Source organism: Macrobrachium rosenbergii, chromosome 52 (genome assembly GCF_040412425.1).
Source record: "Macrobrachium rosenbergii isolate ZJJX-2024 chromosome 52, ASM4041242v1, whole genome shotgun sequence".
Lineage (NCBI taxonomy): Eukaryota > Metazoa > Arthropoda > Malacostraca > Decapoda > Palaemonidae > Macrobrachium > Macrobrachium rosenbergii.
This window is the reverse complement of record NC_089792.1, coordinates 23,133,844-23,155,857: the sequence shown is the minus strand read 5'-3', so window position 1 is coordinate 23,155,857 and position 22,014 is coordinate 23,133,844. Positions and strand designations below refer to the sequence as shown.

At 40.4% G+C, this 22,014-nt stretch overlaps 1 pseudogene; it reads left to right on the top strand.

Moving 5' to 3' along the window:
- Window positions 1-21,364, top strand: part of LOC136833751 (uncharacterized) — a 97,137-nt pseudogene extending 75,773 nt beyond the window's left edge.
- The last annotated feature ends 650 nt before the right edge of the window (window positions 21,365-22,014 follow it).

Here is a 22,014-nt window from a genome sequence, read left to right as displayed (position 1 = left end):
TCACACTTTAATTTTCACAATATAAAATAATAAAACTTTGTCTCTGAACACTTTTTGAGGAGATTCACCATATCCGAGATATTAATGATTATCTAATCGGCATCCTCGAAGTCTTACTGGAGTTAGTTCGAAAATGAGGTTTTTTGCTGTAATGTTTCTCGGAAAGAGTGTAATGTTTCTCAGAAAAACTAGTTCCCCATTGAATGATTTTCGACTTTTGACTTATAAGGTTAGACAATACCTGTCCCCCAACCCCCTCCATAGCGTAATATGGCAAAATTGTGGGTGCTTCCTCATCATAAGAAGTGGTCTAAAACGCTTTAAATATGAAAAATATTGCATTTTACTTTTAATTTTGGTACTTTATGCATGCGGAGTTCTTCTGGACATTCACCCTCCTTTTCATGGTTAGTACAAAGTTCATGCTCACATCTGTGGCAAAATTACAGGATAAAATTGCAGACTAGCCTACTATGGCCCTCTAGTCCGTCAAATACATGTTTATGTAAATTCATTTATGTTAACACTCACAGGAATGGGGTGAGCTCCCAGTCAGATTTTTTTTGTTGAAGTTCATTCTGGGTAACCACGAATTACATATCTGGAAGTCTTCTCTCTTGGAATTGTGGGCTCATGATAAAATTCTGAAACGCATCGTGCTTACCCCATACTAATATGGGAATAAAAGCACGTTAAAAGAAGAAGAAGATTGGTTGTTTTGTTGGTATTACTTTATAATTTGCCAATACATGCTATGGAATTGTAACCTACATTTTATAAGAGAGCTCTTCATTCTCGTTATTTTGAATATGGTAAACACTGTGCACAAAGGATAAATAAAAAATTAATCAAATTACAACTTGTAAGAGAGTACCACCCCTTCATACCTAATGCGGCAAAATTGTAACCAGTAAACACCCCTAGGTTACGTTAGGTTGGTATTTTTAGGTTCTTTTAGTGCCCTAACATTTCCTAGCCATTTTTGCATGAAAAACCCAAAATGGTTTTTCTTGCAAAAATGGCTGGCTGGAGTCTTATTGGCAATTTATAAAATTTACTGTTTTGTTATAAGTTTACAAATTATATATATGGGATTTTGGAAACCAGGCCTTCCTTGAAAAAACTGGCTTTGGTTTTTAGTTAATGTAACTCTTGGTTCAGCTCTGTTCTTCTTGCTTCTTGTTTGTTCTTACACGATATACAAACCATTGGTCCTTTACTTTAGGAATTACTTACAGCGGAGTTGGAAATGGCCATTAAAACTCTAGAACAAGGTGGTTAAGCAGTAATTACTGTCCAGTAGGCAGGGGTCCCGCCTGACCAGATGTAAAAATTCCAATTTGCTTTCGGCTGTCATGCTGTGTAGACAAGTTTTCAGAGCTCTTTTCCTGATTGTCGTTAAACTCTTCTTTCCTGGTAGGATCTTTTGTGTTTTGTGTATATATTGTGTGTTTGATATTATGTAATATACAAACCCATGATTTTGATGGCCTTGCAGTAAGGTTGTTATTTCCCAGTGTGTGTTTCTTGGGGTCAGTGGCCACTGGCGTAAATTTTTGCTTCCCCTATCCTTTGGGCCTCACGCCCTCCGCTCCTTGTATGGGAGTGTGACTGCAAATTTCTGTTTTGTGCAAGTGTTGCTCTTTGCCGCCTGCACCGAGGGCAGCTTTGCCGGCAGGAACTTTATTGAGAAGGGGTTGCCGGACATCGTCAGAAGGTTGTTCACCTCCGACGGCACCCTTGGTGACTGCCCTTTCATTCCTTCTGGTTGCTTCCCTTATGGCTCTCTCTCCTTTATCCTCTTCTCTTGCTTGTCGAGCAATGGTCGGCCGGGGGCGGGGGGGTCGGGCAACCTCTTCTCAGGGGCCTCCTTTTCATAGGACAATCCCCCTCAGAGCAATACGAGTCTCCCTTTACTAATCTTTTTCGCTTTTTTCTCGAGGTTGACAGCGAGCATCATAAGGTGCAGCTGAAGTTCCCATGGCAGGAAAACTGCCCTTATAAAGTGGATACTTCGACGACTGCCACGGTGACAGTAATGGCTAAGATCCCTATGTCAGTGTCAACACTGTGCTGTGACAAGGGGACCAACCGCTGTTTGTTCCTGGCACTCCTGTATGCTGTGCCACTGCCTCCTGTTGTACCTGTGGTCCCGTCTACTATCTTTTTGCTCCTGTTGCCCTGGCAGCCAGTCACTGGGCCGCTCCTGCTCTACCTTTTGCCCCAGCTACCTGGTTGCCCCTGTCACATCTGCTGATGTTCCTGAAGCTCCTGCCAGCCAGGCCACTCCTGTCGTGCCTCCTGCCTCGGCTGCCTGGTCACTCCTGTTGCTTCTCCCAGTGTTCCTGTCGCCTGGGGCGCTTGCACTTCTTGATTTAGATAGCCCGGCAGTTCTCGTGTTTCCTGACCACCATCCTGTAGATGTCAGAGAAGAGATCGAGGAAGAAGTCCTGTGAGATGTAGTCGTCGTCTTGAACTTGATCTTCGACTTTGTGTTCTGCTGCCTTCTCCCCTTCTTCTGAGGCTTGTCGGCTGAAGAAGAGGAAGGCTGCCTCTTCCTCCCCTAAGAAGTTCCGCCATGAGGCTTCTAAGGGGCTACCTCCCTTGACAGGGAGGCAGTGGGATCTCTCGTTGACTCTTCCTGGCCTTCAGGCTCGGGAACTGAATCGCTCACCCCAGGGGTCTTGCATTTCAGGAGTCACGGGCACGCAGACTTCGGTTGCGCTCCCGTTGCCATACTAGGAGTTCTGCTTCTAGACTGGTGCTGTGTCGGGTGCTCAACTTTGTCGAGTCACACTGAGTGCTCAAGAATCTTTGAACTCTCTTGCATCCTGAACCGATGTCGGAGAGACTTCTCACCTTCTTGGTTCAGGCACAGGGTGAGAGAAAGTGTCTTGGTTCTTCCTACCATTACTTAGTTTTGAGTGCTCAGTTCCAAAACAGTGCTCGGTCAGGTTCCCAGCCTGGTGTCTGGGTCCTGAGGGTTCAAGCACCTGGAGAGGTAAGGAGGAGGTTCCCTTCAGAGGTCCTACGGGACTTCTGAAGGACTACCTCTCTTCAGAGAGGCAGTGCGTTCTCTTGTTTTGCTCTTCCCAGCCCTTGGGCTCGGGATCCAATTTGCATTCGCCATTGGGGTCTTGTGTCTCGGGGGCCTTGAGTGCGCAACCTTTCGAAGCCACGCTCTTGATTCCAGTTCTTAGAAGTCTGCGTCTAAGACTGTTTCTGCATCTGTCCCTCCTCGGTTTTCTTGGAAGCTGAGAGGGAGCTTACTCCCAAAGATTGTTCTTACAAGATTCCGGAGTCTCACCGAGCTCGGACTCCTTGGAACCTCAAGCGCTCGGATTCCCTGGGATCGCGAGCGCTCGACTAGCAAGTCGTCAAGTGTCTGAGATTCTGTGGAATCTCGGCACTTCCCAAACCAGTACTAGAGAGTTTGCTCTCCGGTCTGGCTTAGGCACAGGGCGAGAGAATTTGTCGGAACATTTGGATGTTTGAAGCTTCCTACCTGCTTCGTTTTGAGTGCTCGATCAGTTCCGAAACTCATGTCTCGGACCCTTGGGTTCAAGCACTTTGGTTAGCAGACAAGAATCCCCTTTAAACCTTCTTCTCGAGGTGCTTCGGCCTTGGAGGAGATTAAAGCATGTCTTGAGAAAGCACTATTTCACAGCCAAGCTTTCCTGGTTCGGTTCGGCTCAGCCCTGCTTGCTCGCCCAGCCACCAATCACTTTTACTTGATCAGTTCAGATCAGCTCGGCCCGCTTGCCAGCCCCTGATCGCATCTCGAGACTGGCCCGGCTTGCTCGCCCGGCCCATGATTGCGTTTACTTGATCAGCTTGCATGCCCAGCCCCCGATCATGTCTACGTGATCGACTCAGGTCACTCGGTTTGGTGAACCGAATGCTGTTGAGGCTCTCCTTCCCTCAGGAGACTCAGCTCAAGGGAACTTTTGCTCACTTCAGGTTAGCGGTTTGCAGTGGCATTAGCTTTCTCCCCCCCGCGATTTGCCGTCATTACCTCTGGTTGATGATTGCCTGTGGGCGGCCTCTCCTGCTGGTTCTTCTGGCAGGACAGGTAAGAATGCTTCTCTCCTCTCTTCTTCCCTCAAACCCTTTTGGTTGCTGCCAGAGGAGGCGAGTCGGATAGAGAGGACTCTGATGAGTTTTGTTTCTTCGGAGTTCCGCTATTAGGATTCGAGCAATCTAGGATGGTTTTCTGGGTTCTGGCGTGGTTATCCCTCCAAGGAGAAGTGTTTGGGAGTGTCACGTGCCAGGAGGACTCAAGGGTCTTCTTCGGGATGCAGACACCCTTAATTTTCTTTTGCAGAGATCTTCACGCCAATTCATCAGCACTATGATCTCAGGGAAAGGACCAGATCAGTAACTCCTTGCTTGGGTTTTGTTGTGGCTGCCACAGTCCACGCTTGCTATAAGGGCTTTCTCGACCAGATGAATGCTTTTTTCCTGGATAAAGAGTTCATTTTGGTCGAACCAACCAGTCAAGCCCCTTTCCCTTCCTCTTCCTCGACAGAAGCAATTCTTCTCCTCAGAGGGGTCTTATGCCTACTAGCAGATTTCCCGGGCTCTGGCTCCTCCAGACCCAGATCTCTTACTGTTTCTCTTTGCTGTGAAGGGTGTTCCCTCTTGCAACTTGAGATGGCGAACCTGGAAGACACCGCTTGGTGTCCCGCCAGGTAGTCTCCTGATGAATCTGTGATCCTTCACTTTTTCAAGGCTTTGCCTCCTCAGATGCGATCATTCCTGAAGAGGACTCTGCCTTCTAGAGACTGTTCCACTCTGGGCGTGGGTTCACCTACCTGGCACCAGACAGTAACCTGTGGGCAATTCTGGTGCTAAGAAAAGGGACACTGGCCAGATTCCATCTCCAGTTCTGTAAGTCCCGAGTTGTTACATTCCCTGAAGAACGGACCTTGCCTCGGTTCTACCTCCTTCTTTCGCAGAGTAGTTAGATACTGCAGTAGTCAAGGGACGTGCCAGGGCAACTGCGTTGTCCTCCGGGCAATGGCAGGCTGCCCTTCCTCAGCCCCTAAGAAGTTTCAGGCTTCAAAGGGTGCTTGCAGAACACCCAGCCTTCCTCATTCTCTTCTTAGAAAGTGTGCATACGTGCGTCTCTTTCAACCTTCTTTCCAATTGGGAAGAGGGCGGAGGGAGGAGGGGAAGGGAGAATGCTCGGAATGGCCCAAGACCTGGTAATGGATATCCTTCAGAAGTATCTGTTTTCCTCGGGTCTTGGCCATCTTTCACCAAGCTTCCATTCAGTCTCCTCTCCCGTGTTCCTGACTTCGGGAGAAGCCAGCCCCGCTAGGGCTAGTCATCTTCAGTGTCCTGTCGTCACTGTAGAAGCTATCCCCTCAGGCAGCTTTGCCTTCGAATCTCTTCATGGAAATAAGGGCGTTCTGCTTCCAGTTCTTAATCTTTTCCTCTAGAAGGATGAGGGAGGATTTAGGCTGGTGGTTGATCAACAGGAACCTCTGAATATGCCTGCTCATTCTCCTCGCAACATGCTTCTGTTCTCAGATGCACCGATCAGGTGCACAAGTGTAAGACCGTTGACTTCGAGGTGTGCAACCGAGACAGTAAGTACCTTCTCATCGATATCCTGGAACTCAGGCAGTTTCTTGGCCTTCCGAGAGTTTCAGGATCGTTTTTGAGATACTCTGTGGTGTTGTTGGGCAACAACACCACATAGTGGCATATGTCAACAAACAAAGAGGGTCTCGTTTCCCTCCGGTTACTTTGAATTTGTGGGTGCTTGAGTGAACTGTGGTGCACTGTAGAGCCGTCAGCCAGATACATTTCAGGCTGTGGGATGTATTGGCAGGCAAGCTCAGCCCCTTGGATAGAGTGACGGGAACAGAGAGCTCCCTTCACTCAATTTTTCACATGCCTCATTGTACCAGACCCAGGGACGGCTACGGTGATGCATGCTGACACTGTGGGATACTTCGACGTCTTCATCTTCCATTGGATTTGTATTCGTCAAGGGAGTTCAGCAAAGTGTCATTCACCCTGAATTTAGATGAATGCTGGAAGACTTAGCCTTTTGCCCAACATGCTAGCTCTGCTTCTGAGGCACCGAGAAGAGTTCCTCCCTGACCCGACCTTCTGTGCCAATGACACTTGAAGCAGCTCTTCAGGCAGTACAATCCCTTTGCCTTCATGACTTAAAACAGAAGTTTCCTCTGTCTATCATTACCACCCTTCCTATTGCTCTCTATCCTACTCATGCCGCTGGTTCAGGCAATAACTGCATTATCTCATATGAACATGCACACAAATGATCGCACAATATTATAAAATATAAACGTGGTCGTACACCATTTGCATTCCAGTAATGTTTGTATTCTCAAAATTATCAGCTGAGTGTATCATACAGTATCATCATCAGGAATACAGAATACACACACACACACAATTTACTGAGTTTAACAGGCATCATTATGAGTGACACAACATGCTGCTGGTTTGGGGATAAATCCACATTTCCCCAAATGAACAAATACACCCAGTTTATCGTATTTATTGTATAGCATTATAAAATATGAACATGTGATCATATGCCATTTGCATTCCGGTAATGTTTACATTCTCAAAATTATCAGGTGAATCCATAGTATAATATCTTCATTGGTAACATAGAACTAATACACACACAAAATTAACATACAGCATTATAAAATGTGAATGCAATCATGCATCATTTGCATTCTGGTAATGTTTTCATTCTCAGTATCCTCATTTTACTGAGTTTCACCAACATTTCCATTGCCAAGAGTCACCAAATGATAGCTGAACGGTACGGACATCCTGACGGCTATTAGTTGCCAAAAAAATGTAGTTCAATGTTGCTTTTTTTTTTTTGTAAGTTAAAAAGCTTGGTTAAAAATGCAGCTTACCTTTTCTTTTTATAAATGCAATAAATTTTAAATTAAGCTGAATAAAATGTAGTTCAGAGCTAAATTTTTTTGGGGGGGAAATTAACAAACTTGGTTTAAATGCAGCTTACCTCCCAACATATATCCTTTTCAGCCTCCAATATCGAGAATTGTGTACAAATTTTGTAATTATATAAATGTGCTTTAAAGATATTAAACTAGCTGTATTGTGCACAGTTTGAATTATACATCTTGAAAGATAAAAAAAAATAAGGTTAGCAAAAATTTTTTGAACAAAGTCATACAGTATGAAGAAAATATCCTAAATATAAATGAAATATATGAGGAACAAAACAGTAAAAAGTGGGAAGTAATAACTATAAAAATCATAGAGATGTTACCCTTCCTTACTGTCGCGAGTTTACTCTATTTGTGAACCAAGATCATGTAGTTTTTTTTTTTTTTTTTTTTTTACAACTAATAATAATTGTGAAGACATAATGAATTTAGGAGATATAAGTCACAGAAAGTTAAGAAATTGACCCGGTTAACTTGGGAATGTAAATGTCATATAAAATGCACTGTATTTTTAAAGAAAATGTTACAGTATGAAGAAAGATTCCAAAGAGATATGATGTGTGAGTAGCAGAATGATGAAAAGGGGATAGCAATCACTAGAGATATCAAAGAGGTAGTAAAAATTACAATACAGTCCACAGAAAATCCCAGGTGACAGAAATCACCCCTAAAAACCCCCTTTGTAAAGAATGTCTTGCCAGCTCATTCTATATAATATATATATATATATATATATATATATATATATATATATATATATATATATATATATATATATATATATATATATATATATATATATATATATATATATATATATATATATATATATATATATATATATATTGCTGTGTTATCAAAAGTAGAACAAACTTTATGAATAATCACCGTCATTTGTTATGAATGACATTTAGTTCCTTATGAAATTTGTGGCCTGTGCCATAGGCATCTCCCTTGAAATGCTTACACCTTCGCTACATACGAGCTTAATCCACTTGTTGAGCACACTGTCATATTCTGATCTAGCATCTGTAAATGTTTTTCGTCACTTCAGAGCTTTCTGCCTTTTGTTTCTTTAAACCTGCACATGTCTGTGTGTGTGTGTGTATGAGAGAGAGAGAAAGAAATGGGGGATTATTGGCCCGGTTAGGATGTTACACCAGCAGATATGTGTACAAAAGTCAAATGATACAGTTGAATTAAGAATAACAATAATTTTAACAAAACTGTTGTTTTATATAACTCTTTGCTGCCCACATGCAAGAACTTGGCTCCCTGAGTGGATTCTAACTTCTGGCAGCAGTAAGATCTAGAAAGGATTCCAGGTCAGGTTAGACTGTTTTGGGTTACATGCAAGAAACTTTTAGCATGATTGGTTGAGCAGATCTGGTCTGGCTGCAGTATCCACCATGATTGTCTCAGTGTGGGAATCGGCTATCTTTAATAGTAGGTAAGATTCATCCTAAATATTATAAATTTGTTAAAGTAGACCCCACCCAATCTCCTCATCACTAAGTGGGCTGTCAAGGAGAATTCTGACGAGCTAAAACATTCAAAATACACCTGGCGGAGAACAGGTGTACTAGACGGTCATTCGGGTCAGCCATTCAGTCGTTCTCTGTTTGAATGCTGACTCGCCTGTCGGTGCAAAGATACATAAGCTACCCTTAATAGTATTGTATTGTCCAAATAAATTTTCTTATGAAAATTATATGATATTTAATCATCTGGATGAAAATTTATATAATATTTAATCATCTTGAGCAACAAATTGTTGTGAAGTTTGTATGATCTAATCAATTATAGATGGAAATGTAAGCGCTCCACTATGATATCAATACAGGCAGTCCCGGTTTCTGACGGTTCCGACCATCACGGCGTTCGAGGTTCGGCGCTTTTCAAATATATTCATCAGAAATTATTCCCGGCTTACGACGCATGTTCGGGGTTACTGACGCGTCGTCGCCGATCCGACGGAAGAAATTTGGCCCCAAAACGGCAGAATAATCATAATTTGAAGGTATTTTTGATGTAAAACTCAATAATAATGCAGTTTACGCGTTTTCAATGCACCCAGAGCATTAAAAAGTAAGGTTTTCTTGTGATTTTTGACGATTTTCCGGTTTACTGACGATTTTCGGGTTACGACAGCAAGCGCAAAACGGAACCCCGTCAGAAACCGGGGACCGCCTGTATTCCCGTTATTTCAGTTTCTGTGCAAGAAAAACACTGATATCTAGGTAGGATGACTGAAGTAAAATTGCCATTAACCACCAGAAAGGGATTAGGAGACCATAGGAAGTTTCATGGTGATTTTTGTCTCAATAAACCTCTAAGTTTCAGCAGTGATACTTTAGGATGCATTTATGTGGACAGTTAATTGTGTAAAAGTGGCTAACTAATCTGGGTTAAATCTTGAAATTCAGTCATCATAATCATAATCCCACCACAATCATCCATACATATTTCCATGTTTGCTGAAGAAAAAAGTGAGGGATGACACTTAGCGATACTTGCCATCCCCCTCACCTACCTGCTGCGTGTTAACTACCTTGTTACCAAGTTTCAACAACTGAACCAGCTTGCGTCAAAGGCATATCCATAAAAAAGACCCTTGGTTTGTATATCTAAGAGAATTACAATATATCGTTAAGTAATTGGCAATTATTTTACCTCTTGACTTCTTCTGTAATGACATTTTATTGTTCTAACCTGCAAAAAATAGTATTTATGAAAGCATGATTTATATCCTTTGAGATAATCTTTGATGAAAATAAATCAGTTATTAGTACTGAAAAGCTAAGAACTCACATAGGTAGTAGTCAAAGTAATATTCACAGTACTAATTGATGAGATCATCTAAGAAATATTTGTTCCTGTGGGGATATGATCCCCCTTTTATAAGTGGGGTTTCTTGAGCAAGGCCCACTTCAGCTGTCACTGACTAACTAGAAAAACAAAATCCTATCAGGTAGGCTTATAAAGTCATACGACCAGAGACAGCCTACCTCGTCCTCTGTTTTCAGCCATGTTCACGCCAGGTTGTCATTGCATGTTCTGTTATATGCGGAGACTTTTCCTGTATGCATGTCACATGTGCATTATTATTTTGTTGCCCTTCCTTACTTGTGTTCCTCCGGTAGCCTAGTGCTTGCTGAATATGTGAGATTTTGAAGGGAGACTCATAGTATGTTTGTTCCCTTTGTTCGTAGTGTGCAAGCCATGTGGTTGACCTTTGTCTGTAGTGTGTTCCACGTTTTGGACTCGTGTGATTGATGGCTACCATGGAAGAAAGTAATCCTGAGTGAGGCACTGTGTGGGTAAAGGAAAACCTTTAGTAAATTTATGTCCCTGATAGCAGTAGATCCACATTGTGTGTGCATCTCCTATCGGGGGAGAGAATGTTCAAGAGAAGCCACATTTGAAGAGTGTGTTGGGTGGCAGATCCCTCAGTCGGCCCTAGGTGAGAAAAGGCATTGTAAGGTAGGTAGTAATTCATCAAGGGAACCAGCTCTTGTACCTTTTCCCTTGCTGCCTATGGCTCTTCCCTTGCTGAGGCCTTCTCCAGCAGTCCCAACCCCTCCTCCTTCAGGTGTTACCGAGGAGCTTGTCTCAGAAGAGACAGTGAAGAATTTGTTAGACTATATAGAGAAGAAAGGCCAGACTGGGCAAGTAGCAGCATTAGGTGGCCTCCACCAGCCTTCCATCACTGTCATATAACACATGTCATTTTGGGGAAGAGCAGGTAGCTTCCAACCACCCCTGTTCAGCGTCTTAGGTGTTATTTGAAATCAAAGGGGAAGACTGCAGCACAGTTGGCAAGAAGCATTCCTGGTCCAATTACACTGCCACCTCCTTCAAAGTATGAGAGACTGAAGAGGGTTGTTCAGGGCAGCATCAGAGAGCAGGGTGAGGGGGCACATGCCCTCTGGAGCTTCCATAGCTTTGTCTTTCATCTCATTCACCTCTCGCTTTGCATCAGAACAGCATCAGAATGATAGGTCATCCTCCAGGAGGATTAGATCATATCATAGTGCCAGCCAGGCAACAAGACAGAGCAGGTTGTTGAGGAGGAGCAGATCATCAAGAGGATAAAATATACCAGGTTGTCAAAGTTCTTAGCTTGGTTCTGAGTCTGCATGTTGAAGTTACCACAGTTTGGGAATACTGTATCTGGTTTTGGTGTGCCATGGTGTCCAGCTGTTCCTTGGTGGAGCCAGAAATGTGCAATTGCTAGGAAAATTACCAGAACATGCTTTTGTAGATAATTTAGGATCACTCTGTAAGGCTTATAAAATAGCAGATGCCAAAGCTTGTGCAAAGCAGAAAAGAACAATAAAAAGGATGAGAGACTGTCAGGGATAAAGTATATTTCGGAGGTCTCAGTAAAAACTCCATTTAGTCAAGTCTGGAATAAGATCAGGAAATTGCCAGGTAAATTTATTCCAGACCCATTGCCAATAGTAAAGGCTGAGAATGGATATATATTGTATGTGATCCTAAAGAAGTGGCAGAGATGTTTGGCTAGCACTCTGCCAAAGTATTTAGCACTACAGAGTAATTATTTTGGAAAAATACTTGAAAATGTGCATACTACAAGGAATTATTTTGCAGTTCTATTTTTTTACTTGTTTTAATTTGTTCTACTTTTCATCTTATAAAAAAATTTGTTTTAATTTGTTCTACTTTTCATCTTATAAAAAAATTTTTCACGCTAGTTAATATACGGACTACAAAAAAAGAAATAGGATCCAAATGACGTATCTCATAAAGTAATGCAGTATTAAGTATCGTGATCATACAAGAAGGGTCAATAGGATTACAGAATCAGGCACTCACAAACCTTCCATACTGTGGTTTTAAACAAATTATTATTAATTTCATACATATTAGTAGTAAGTGGCAAGTTAGCTGGGATGGCATAATAGGTATACAGTGAACCCCAGTATTCTCGGGGATGCGTCCCACCCCCAGCGAATGGGTCAAATCCAAATGCTTAAAACCCCTCTAAAAACACTTAGAACTGCCCATTTTGATAGCTTAAACACAGAAAAACCCTGTAAAAATGCTTATACCTGAATATTTTAATAGTTTTATCATAAAAGTGCATTTATTCATGAAAATTATATGAAAATACAGTAATTAGTGAATATTTCTCAGTGAAAAATACCGCGAATCGGCAAATTTTCCATGAATGATGGCTAGATATGTTCCACAGAGAAACCCACGCGAATCGTGAGTCCATGAACGTTGACAACGCGAATACGGGGGATTCACTGTACTGTAATATGAATTTGAAAGTCATTTGACCCTCAGTCAAGAGGTAGCAGTCTTCAGATCATCCAGATTGGAGGACTAGCATTATTTCAATAAGGTTGTGTATAAGACATTTGCATGCTCCTCACAGATACCTAATGCAAAGTGGAGAAGGGAGACAGGCCCCAATTTGCAGTTCCTGCCCAGAAGTTTTAACGGTAAAGCATTTTCTAATTTAATGTCCACTTTTTACCTAGGAAAGAATAGCTACCTCACTATATGGCAGGTCCCATGAATGAGGTACTTTATAATAATTGTGATTCAAATAAGTGAATGTTTTTAAAAATAATATTAACCTTTATTTTAAAGAGCAACTTTTTTTACTAGATTATATTTATTTGTTTTTATTAAAGACTATTACTGTATATATTTATCTCATAGTTTTGTATGAATTTTAGGTAAATTTACACTATTAGATTCTAAGTGCTGAATGGCCCTTAGTTGCCTTAGTGCTTGGCATGTAAACATAAAATCTATAAATTAATCAATCCTGAGATGCAAGTATTCTCAGACGTCTCCAGAACTGGTTGGGGTGCACATCTCAATGGGGAGTGCATTTCAGGGATTTGCGACCCAAGAGAGAGAGAGGGAGGATAGTAAATCAACTTCCTGGAGATGAGGGCAGTCTGGTTGGCCCTGCCAATCAGCTTATCAAAAAGGACCAGACCGCTAGCACCAAGTGGTCCCTAAATCAGGGAGTGGCCAACAGCCTGATGGAGCTTTGGAAAGTCCCAGTGATCAACCTCTTTGCTACAGCCCGCAATGCAAAGCTGTTCCCTGTACTGCTCCCCAGTCTTGGACTAGAGAGCAGCAATGTAGGATGCCTTTCAGCCAGATGAGAAGGGTCCTCAACAGGCTCAGCCATTCCCAGGGGCTATTGGCCCAACTGTGGCCCCAAGCAGAGTGGTAAGCAGACCTCTTGCAAAGTCTGAGAGATATAACAAGGGCACTACTGCAGATTCCCACCCTTCTGGTGCAAGAGCACAACGGAAGGTGTCATCTGACAGGTTCTTCCCTCCACCTTCATGGATGGAGGTTATCCATCAGCTCCTTAGAAGAAAGGGATTTTTGAAGGGGGCTACTGCAGCCTCCATTGGCATATATCAGGGAAAGTGGACCAAGTTCTCAAGTGCAGTTGGAGGGTTCACGATCTGCTCAAGACCTGTATGAAAGAAGTTTTGGACTTCATGGTCTACCTGCAGCAGGAGGTCCTTCTTGGTGATAGCAGGCAAGGGCTACAGAGCAGCCCTTGCCCAGGTTTTAAGACCAAGGGCCATCGACATGTCTAACTCCTCGGAGTTAGCTGCCATTATCAGAAGTATTGTGAAGAAGTGCACCCCACTGGAGGTCAGAGCCCAGGCCTGAATGGGACATCATGAAAGCTTGCCAGCTTATGGCACCTAAATACAAACCCCTGCAGAAGGCATCTTACAAGAACACACCTTGAAGACGTTGTTCCTGCTAGCCCTCTCTTCAGCCAAAAGAGTCTGGGAATTGCACAGGCTTTCTTACAATGTCTCCCATTTGAAGGGGTTGGCCTCCTTACCCTTGGAGTTCATCCTGGACTTCATCTGGGATGACAAGGATGAAATGTTGTTGTGTACAGTCAGGGCCCTGAGACAGTCTTGAAAAGGACAGGCCTGCTCATAGGAGGTTGTTTGTCAGTACAGGGAGTAATAAGGAGGTCTCTAAGAACACCATCTTCTGGCTCAGGGAAGTTATTGTCAGGGGCTTACGAGTCCTAGGAAGGGTAAAAACCCACAACATCAGAGACATAGACACCTTCATCACCTACAAGAAAAATCACTCCATCCTGCAGGTGGGTGTCTGGAAGAGGCATTCCTCGTTCATATCCTTCCTGCCGTCGCGACCTGGTGCACAAGTCCCAGGACACCTTCACCCTGGGCCCGATTTTGGCAGCCCAGCAGGTGGTGTAGAATTGTTGAGCCCCCAGAATAGGGCTCCTTTCAAGAAATGGGCAAGGCCACCCAAAGGAGCAACGTAGGGACATGGTTCATATCTACAACACCCTCGGTGGGGGTGATACTTTAAAGTGTAAGTTAGTGACCTAAGACAGTGATGGTACTTTTCTGAGCAACTCTGGCACCTCCAGAACACACCTACCTGCTATAGCAGTAGGAAGATCAGCTTCCCTCCTAAGGGTGAAGCTCTGTTTATGAAAGAGTAGGATATTCCCTTTGGAAAAAATACCCAATTTTGAATTTAATTTGCATTTTTCTTAGTAAATGAACCTTAGCTTACATAAAGGAATTTACCCTCCTCTGCTGCCCCTCGCAGTTCTGATCTTACCATCACGGGTTTGAGAGGTAGTGAACAGGCTGATTTACACAGTGGATGAGGTAGGCTGCCACATTTTGTGTGACTCAAAGCCTACCCAATAGTATTATGTTTTTCTAGTTTGTCAGTGACAGCCAAAGAGTGCCTTGCCCGAGAAACTCCATGTATGAAAGCTATGGTTTGTATCCTTGGAAAAATACAAGTTATTTTAAAAATTTGATATGTTTAAAAAATATTCAAGCTTAAGCATAAAATATAGATGTACAGGTTTATGGGGTATAGATTTATTTATGGTTATATTAATTTGGTGAAAGTGGTCATGAATATTTTGTGCAAGTTGTATGAAGAATTTAATATATTTTTTCTTATGTCAAAACAGAAAATGACCTGCATAATTCTGCAACCCTCCAGGATGATGCAACATCCTTCTTAAGCAACTCTTCTCAGAAGGAGGAAGAGGGAAGCAGCAATGATGTAACCTGTGCACAGGATACAAGGACAGCAACAAATATAAGTGACTTTCACTTACAGAATTCTGTCATAGAAAATAATTATGAGACTGAACATAATCAACTTCATTTTAGAACTGAAAATGGGATAGATTCTGTACCTGAAATAGCTGAACATTTAAGAAACATTAACAACCTGATGACAAATAGTGCTGGTAATGCAAGTTTCACCACCACTCCAAGCCGAAAGCTTAATAGTTGTGACGTCCAGTCAGCCACCTTGGTTGGGGCTCTCAGTACACCTATTGTGCCTGTTATTCTTGCCTTATTTGTATGTATTTTACTAAGTGTAAAACTTGAATATGTTGTGTCCAATAGCATTGCTTTGCCATTTTTGCTGTGGGAAGCTCATCACATGTGGTGCATGAGACATGTCATTGAAGCCTCATCCCAAGGTGTGGAGGCCTGTTAGGGCTTGCTCTTGTTTTGTGTGGAGTACAGCAGTCAGCAGTAAGGAAGATGATGCAAGTATCAACTATGTTTAGGTGTGTTTTTGAAGATTTTGCTTTTTACATCTTGACTATTGTCATTTGGTACTGGATAATTGGACTTCCTGGTTCAGCTCATTCAGCAAGAGATTCTGTGGAAACAGAGACTGGTTTTATGAGCACTGCAAGTGAAGATAATACCTATACTAGTATGGAAGAATTTTAGTGCTTGGAAGTTAACTGCTATTGTGCCAATCCTGTTATTTATGCTTTGCCTTATGTTAAGAAATGCTATATCATTGTACATAAAGGATTTGTTTCTTTTGTTACAACTAATGACAGGATGTTAATGCTTAAATATTTATATATTTAGATATATATAATTATAGATACTGTAAACCAACTTTCTTCTTTGACAACAAGCTTTCCCAGATTTATGATTGAGAGGTACTTGTCAAAGGTTTGTATATGTTCGACAATAAGTAATGTAAAATACTTTACTGTGCAATCATATTCCTTGACTCACAGATGACTTTTGTAATTGAGCTGTAATGTGACAACATTTCAGTTTCACCAAAAGCAATCACAGATTGTAAGGAAAGTACATGTGCATGCTTTTTGCATGCTTTTAATATTTTTTATTGATGACTAGCTGTAAACTCTATTAATTTTTCCACAGGCATTGCATATAGGCCTAATTACATACATTGCATTTAAATATGAAAAGTGTTTATGTTTGTAATGCTGAAGTAGTGTATGCATCTTCTTGCATTTTAGTAAAGGAAAACTAAAACTTATTTATTTCCATGTACATTAGTATAGTTTTCATTACAAACTTCCGGGTTATCATGACCTTGTGAAGGTTTCTTGTACACGGAAGAAAGTTGGTATATAGTACGTTATCACATACACGTGCATATGTAGTCAATTTTGTCATTTGATGGTCCGCATGTAAGTGCAAACATAAATGTAACCAACCTACATAACATATCGGTTTCACAAGTTCTTTTACGCATTGGTTTTGCGACAGTGCCTCAATTGCTCGTGTGATGTTTTTAAGTTGTGTGTGCCGAGTTTTTAATTTTACTTCTACATCTAAAACAATATTTCTGTGATTTCCTCAGGAACCCCTAAAGGCTGGAAGTATATGTAAGCTTTATCAAAACTTCCCAGGGATTAGGTTTTTGAAGAACCAAATGCATTGTAACATGGGAATTTTTACAGCTATCACCCTTTCTGGGCATGTATTGACTTTGAGAACTTTTACTGCTATCACCCTTTATAGGCATGTATTGACTTTGGCCTGGAGAAGGTAGTTTTATGGGCTCTTCTTGGTTATTGTGATGATTGCCAAGGTATAGTGTAAGAAATAAGTAGAGAGAGAAAGAAGTTGTGTAGTAGAGGATAAAGAATGGAAAGAAAGAGTAAGAAGAGAGAAAATAGGAGTTACATATCTTTTGAAGCCAATTGCATCATTCTAATACCAGAATAAATCTGGGGAGAGAGAGAGAGAGAGACTTATAAGCAATATTAAAAAAAAAAAGAAAATTGGGGAATCCCTTATATCTGAATTTGCCTTAGTTCTGTTTGAACAATTACTTTTGCAAAGCGTTGATGCAGATTAGTTTAATATTTAATGACATTAAGCCAGAAGAATTTATTTACAATATAATTCCATAGTCAAGGTACGTGATGCTCAGAACCTGACTAATTCCCTCTTCCCTGGGTTAGTTTGGCTTGTAGATTCCTTGAACCTGGCACAATTTAGCTTAGTTCTTGCTTGTGCCACTTGAATTTCAATGTTTTGCTCCTCCAGCCTTTAGAAGTTAAATGGTATCCTTCCAGCGGTTGCTTTCACCTCTTTATATTTTGATTTAATTCTCTGAAAGTAACTCCAAAGATCCAGACGTTTTTCTTGGCTTTTTTTATACATTACAATAATGAGTCTCGTATCCAGAATCATTGGGACCAAGAGTATTCTGAATAAATCCAGAATTATGAGGACCAAGAGTGTTCTGGATAACTGGAGCTTGGCTTGAAGCATCACCTAAGTTATTTCAGACTTGCCAAAGTTGTAATAATGAAAAGGCATATTCTTGATTATTAGGAAAAACACTTGACACATTAGGAATATTGAAAATGTCAAAGAAACTTTGTGATATTTGGTAAAGAAGAAGCTGAATGTTTGCTGAATATACTTAAGCCTAACAAAACACTAAGCAGTCTGTCGTATAAAAGCAACTGCATATATAAAAATGTACTCAAGAAAAATAATGCAGTTATTTGTAAGTGAAAAGGTTATATATTTTATTGTCGTGAGTCTGGAATCCTCATCATAGGCTAGTGTAAACTATGAATAGCCTAGGCTAGTGTGTAACATTTCATGGAAAAACCATATTGGATGATGAAGGAAAGCAACTGAATGAAGAATACAGTCAAGCAATTGAGTTTAGTATTAAATAGTAAAATGAAAAACTCAAATGTGTGCTTAATTCCCTGGACTAATGACAAATCACTAAGAGCAGGTTAAGCTATCCCAAAAAACCTAGTTTTAGGGATAAGTATTTAATGCAAGAATAAGGTGACCTACATTTTAAAGGAGTAAAACAAGGTTCAAAAGACTTGACTGATGTGGTCATTAGGAGCAGCGTTAATCAGTAAAATTAAGAGGCTAAATGTTTTACTCTGGTAATTGTGAATTTAGCCTAAAACTGGTACAGTAGACTAGCAGTAAAAGTTTTGTTACTAGAGTTCAGACAGAACAGAATTTAACTTATGTAGCCATATCTTACTCAGAGTTATCAGTTTTGTTCCTTACATCACAAGTTGGGCATTTAATTACTAATAGGCAGCAAAAGTTTTATAGCATTACCTTCGCTCTATAATAATAGATTATATTATCAAAACAGCTGTCAAAGCAAATGCAAATCAAATTATCATTGTCATATTCATCATCACCCACCACACAGTGGGTAAATACTCAGCAAAGAAACAGTAAATTTCTGTAATATAGCCTATCTGTCGTCTGCAGGTAACTCATGGCCACTTGTAACTACAGTCAGTAATGCCATATATTAAGCATATGATTTAGCTAGAATTTTTTATTATTATTGAGATTTTACTATATTACTGTAGTACTCTGGAGCCTTGTAAACTTTCCATATGGCTTAGTTGTGCAATAACAATTGTGGATGATCTTTATGCAAATCTATGGGCTGTAAGTAATTCTTTTATTGGCCAACAGACTGTAACCTCCAGATACTGACGTTTCTAGATAGATGAAATCTGGATACAAGGCTCTTCTCTGTATTATTTTTGCCTTGATGCTTTCCCCCCTGGAAAATCTGCTGTGGACAGCTGTGTATAAAATTCAGGTTTTGTATGCAGTTGCATCTGTGTGTTAGCCATCTGATCAGATCTGAGCATGCAACTGTCATGTGTTTTTAAAAACTTTAGGGAACAAACATTAAGACTCATAGTTTTTGTATTCATCTTCATACATAATTCTCCTCAACAGGTAGATAATAGAACAAACTCCCAAAGGACATGGAAAGAAATATTGCTATCCTTGATTTTACTGTCGCATTCATTGTTTCAAGACACAAGTGGTCATAAGTAGTAAGTGCAATGACGAATTAATAAAATTAAAAAGGGTATAGGTATATAAAGCAGGGAGCAGTTTTGAGCCTAGTGGAAGAACAGGCAAGCTGAGTTTTCATTGGTCAGTTAAAATGCCAATATGTTCTTGTTGCATAGTGACACCTTTGGTTTCATTGATTGGGGAGGTTGAGGAGTTTCTGATGGTGTGGCAGGTATGACAATTTGCTAAGGTGTTGGGTGCCTGACTTTTCATGTGTTTTTATTACCTTCTCTCAGTCAATTTTTGGCATCTGATTCGGGTTGGTTTCTAATGTTTCTCTGTGTTTTTCTGCCCTTTATAAGCTTTTGACAATGGCAGTTTTATGTTTCTTTTGTTATATGTGTGATATGATGGTTACTTAGGTGATGGTAGGGCAGTACATTTCTCTCTCTCTCTCTCTCTCTCTCTCTCTCCTCTCAGTAAGGCAATGTATACGCTAGGATGGTCAGATGCAGGTTCATACACAAACCAGTCTTGGGTACCAAGCCCATTTGCTTTCAGTATCAGTATATGCCTGGCATTACATTAGTTTACAGGAGTCATCCACCCCTTGCTCTTGCACATCAATGAGTAACTGATAGTTGTGGCTGGTAACTAAAGCAATGCCAGCCATGTTCCATAAGGCAATACCTCTCACCTAAGAAGTGATTTTCCTATGTAAAATATAAAGTTTTATATGTCATAGAAACCAAATGACAGTTTTAAAAACATAAATTGCAATTTACTTGAGCTATGCAAACTTAAGCCTTTTCATAATCCCAAATTTAAACAACCCTGCATATGTCCTAGTACTAGAAGGAATATATATGAGGCTCTGGGGAGCGGGTTTAGGAGAGTAGTGGTGGATATTGACACCACTACTTACCTACTTGGCATCTCTTAACCATCTTTGTTAACAAGTTTCAACAAATGATCTGACTGTCACCAAAGACATTCTCATATGTCTTCAGGTTTCTGTTCCTAGGAAAAATGTAATTTCCATGGTTTATTATGTAATTTTCTCCTGTCTTAAATATTTTGTATTTTAGTTTAATAATGATTATTGCAATTTCTCTCTCTCTCTCTCTCTCTCTCTCTCTCTCTCTCTCTCTCTCTCTCTCTCTCTCTCTCTCTCTCTCTCTCTCTCTCTCTCTCTCTCTCTCTCTCTCGGAGTAACTTTATTCATGTTATTAATAACTTGGAGGATAAACGAGGGAAATATTGTTATAACTTCTAATTTTAGGCAAGCTTACTGTAAAATTAAATCAGTACAGATGACTAGCCCCCCACACAAGCACTCAGGATCATTAAAGTTTTACTTTTATTTCACTTCTTTCCTTTTTATTATGTTAGCGCTCTGTTACTTGGAATTTCACTTATTAGCAGCATACAGAACATACAGTAGGTGAGCTAGTTGATAAGAAGAAATGGGTATTTTGGCTATCAAGCAGTAATGTATGCAGATTTCACAGCAGTATTCTACCGTGTTACTGGCTTTTAGCATACTTGCTTTGCATATTTTTTTTTAACCTAAAGTATTTTTTTAAAAATCTTAAAATTAAGAGGAAATGTATATAAATAACATCCTTTAGTTACATTATTTGCCATAGCTGGCTAGAGAAAAGGAATGCCAGCTATGCTGTCACAACAAACCCTGACCTAGCAGATGACAATAATAGGCTGTGTGTGCATGTGTTTAATATATGAGAAAGACCATAATATTTGCTTGTGCCATGTTGCAGGTATAGATCAATTAATGTGCAATCACTGGCTCCATGTGTACATTATTCAGGTAACATTGCTGCTTTGTGAGGACTGGTGAAGAGGTTGATTGTAATGGCGGTTAGTGGCTTATTGGCTCTAGAACACAGATTAATAAGCTGTTAAAAGTGTAGTTCTCCACATGCTAGCTACTGCATCTTGGTATCCCTTTACTGTTCTGGCCACTCTATTAAGATATATGTGAAAGTATTCCGTTTTTCTTGGAATGATTCTAGTGTATTTGATTGTCTTATGCGGCCACACTATTCTACAGTGTTCAGATCAAAATAATTTATGTTGGTGGAGCTCACATTTTTAGATTTATCTTAAAAGTACTGTATGTTTGAGAGGTGAAGATCAGTAATAAGTTAATATATTCTGTGATTTGTATTTTAACGATGATTTATATGTTGGATGAAACCCATGTATAAATGAGTTGCCAGTAAACTATTCTCCTTTGAACTATTTTATTTCTTTTGTATTACTGTTTTACTTTTAGTATTGTTAATAAGAAGTATTGTCCAGCAAAATTATTATGAATATATATTACTGTAAAAAGAGTTTTTATTCAAGTTGTTAATGACTGAAATAAGTGAGATTCTATGAGGAAGTTATTCCCATATGTTGATGGAGAGCTATTCCTGAAGTGTATCATTCTTTGACACCTTAGTAATATAAAGTTGGGTAGACATCAAATTCACCGTTGTTATCAGATATATTTTGTTTGAGTGCCAAGAGCTGGATAGTGCATAGCACTTGTACCATGCAACTTACAAATTCGTCTTTATCTTGTTTCCCTCTGTTATTCAGATGTATTTAATCACTGTTAGCACTGCTTGAAATCACATCAGGTAATGATAATTATCTCCAGTTCAATTTGAAATAAGCCCTCTGTCAATCAGCAATAAATGTTTACTTTGGTAGCTACTTCATTCACTTTTTTTTTTACATGTATGCTTCTCCCTGCTTAGCAAGAAATGTTGGTTACCCAAGGTCTCTGGATGACCCTGGTTGCTTCTCATTGGACTCGAGCTGAGGGATACCGTTTCCGTTGAGCTGTCGCGAAGAGTTGTCAGGATAGAATCTCTGACAGCCTACTTTGCTTCATCTAC